At 43.2% G+C, this 2,585-nt stretch overlaps 1 non-coding gene across 1 annotated transcript; it reads right to left on the reverse strand.

Annotated features, from left to right (window-relative positions):
* Window positions 1-1,841: 1,841 nt before the first annotated feature.
* LOC141991767 (U6 spliceosomal RNA) lies at window positions 1,842-1,948 on the reverse strand. Its single transcript, XR_012640455.1, has one exon. It is a non-coding gene; the product is annotated as a U6 spliceosomal RNA (small nuclear RNA).
* Window positions 1,949-2,585: the final 637 nt, after the last annotated feature.

Raw genomic sequence — 2,585 nt, forward strand, 5'->3', positions numbered from 1 at the left:
TGTAGAAATCCATGTTTTCACACACAAGCATCATCCACATTTATAAGATTATTTTAGCATCATGAAATTTTCAATAAATGTTGTGCAGGGAGGTTCTTTGCCTTCTGATTTCTGAACCTTTAGGGTGCACTGAGGACACATTTGCAAGTCTTTCCCTCAGCAACCAGAGCTAGAAATGTATCTGTCTTAAAGAAACAAAAGCTGAGATGCTCATGCAATCACCTGACTCTGGGAGCTGGGCCTTTAAGAAAAACACCAACTGTTGTGAGACGAGTGATAACATCGGGAGAGTTAGCAGCATAAATGCCTGAGATTGTCAGACAAGGTGGGTGAGGTGATATCTTTTATTGGACCTATTCTGTTGGTGAGAGAGACAAGCTTTCAAACTTACACAGCACTCTTCTTACACAGAGAGGTCTGGGAAAGGTACTGAGAGTGTCACAGCTAAATGCAAGATCGAACAGATAATTTAGCATTAGTAGTTAGCACATATTCTAAGGGACCATTCAAGGTGAAGTGACCTGTTAAGAGCCCTATAGTCACAGGACAAAAAGGGGGGTTAAGTGGGTTACAGATTGTTGTAATAAGCCATAAATCCAGTGTCTTTATTAAGACCATGATTTTTAGTATCTAGCAAAGTTATGAATTTAAGCTCCCAGGCTCATCTTTTGAAGGTATTGTGCAGGTTTCCTTTGAGGATGAGGACTGAGAGCTCAGATATAGAGTGATTGCTTTGTGAAAAGTCTGCACCCCCAGGTGGTGTGGTGTTTTTGTCTCAGCTTTGCTGTGTGAGTTCATCTGAGAGCATAGTGATTGTCTGCTTTCACCCATATAGTTGCTATTGGGGCATTTAGTGCACTGGATGAGGTACACCACATGCTGTGATAGGCATGTGTAGGACCCATGGATCTTGAAAGGTGTGTTATGGGGGATGTTGATCATTGTAGCAGTGGAGATGTGTCCGCAGGTTTTGCATCCATTGTTCTGGCAGGGTCTGGTGCTGCTTTGAGTTGGAGTGCCCTGGGCTGTGGGGAGCTTGCTTGTGATGATCAGTTTGGAGAGGTTGCGGGGTTGTTTGAAGGCCAGAAGAGGAAGTTTAGGAAATATTTCTTTCAGGATGGGGTCCCCCTTGAGTATGGGTTGTAGTAGTTTGATACCCTTTATGGGTTCCAGTGTGGAGTGGTAGGTGACAGCTAAGGGTGTGCAATCGTAGTGGGTTTTATTTCTTAATTGAAGCAGGTTCTCTTGGGTTATTTGGGTGACCCATTCCATGATGCAATATAATTTTCTGGTGGAGTGTCCTTGTCTGGTGAAGGCGGTTTTGAATGTGTTAAGGTGTATATCCCAGACTTTCTCTTTGGAGCATATTCTGTGGTATCTGAGTACCTGGCTGTAGAAGACCAATTTCTTGTTGTGTTTGGGGCTGTTTACTAGATCTGTGAAGGTAGGTGTGGTGATCTGTGGGTTTCTTGTATGTAGTTGTCTGTAGGGGTCCATTGTTGAAACTGATCCTGGTGTGCAAAAAGTTGATGCTAGTGTGAGAGTGTTCCAGAGAGAGTTTAATGAAGTTGTGATGGAAATCTGAGGGAGTTTGCTGTCTGTCCAGAGGATGAAAATATCATCAATGTATCACAGATATATCATTGGTTCTGTGGCACATTTGTCCAGAAATTCTTCTTCAAAGTGACCCAGGAAGAGGTTGGTATACTGGGGAGCCATCCTAGTACCCAGGGCTGTTCCCAGGGTTTGGACAAAGTGTTTGTTGAATATAAAATTGTTATGGGTGAGGATGAAAGGGATGAGTTTGACAATGTGTTTTTGGGGTGGAGAGCTGAGACTTGTCCATTGTCTTGTAAATATTTGAATTTGCATGTCATCCTTGCGCAGGGGCAATGCAAATCTTCTCTGTATTGTTGCAATTTTAGTATATGTGCTAGACAGGCAGCAATGTTGTCCTTGTGAGAGATGTTGGTGTATAGGGAGATGACAACCATGGTGGCAAAGATAGTGTTCTGAGGGAGGTTGTTAATGTTGTGGTGTTTATGAAGGAAGCCAGTAGTGTCCTGGAAGAAGCTGGCTCTTTTTGTGGTGAGTGGCTTTGAGGATGGTTTCTGTGAGTCCTGACATTCTTTCAGTAAGATCGCTGTGGCCAGATATGGTCTGTCTGGGTTCCCTTGCTTGTGTATCTTGGGAAGCATGCAGAAGGTCCCTGGGGGTGGCTTCTTGGCAGATGAGCTTGTAGAGTTTCTCTTGAAGTTGTTTGGGGAAAGATTTGATGATAAACTTAAATTCCTGGGTAAATTGTGGTGTGGAGTACTTCTTTGAGTACTTTTTGGTAGGTGGTGTCGGAGAGTCAACGATTGGCCTCATTAATATAGTCATTGCGGTTGAGAACTACAACCTTTATCTGTGTGGTGGTTAGATTTCAGGGACTGCAAAACTGTCCTCTTGGCAGCGGAGAGACTGTGGTGGATGTGATGTTTGTTAAGGATTTCACAGTCAGTATTTTTTCTGAGACAGTCAATGAAATGATCAAGTGTGTGACTTCATGCACTCTGTCCAGTCAGAGGATTCTTATTTCTTAT

The sequence above is a fragment of the Natator depressus genome, chromosome 7, assembly GCF_965152275.1.
Source record: "Natator depressus isolate rNatDep1 chromosome 7, rNatDep2.hap1, whole genome shotgun sequence".
Lineage (NCBI taxonomy): Eukaryota > Metazoa > Chordata > Testudines > Cheloniidae > Natator > Natator depressus.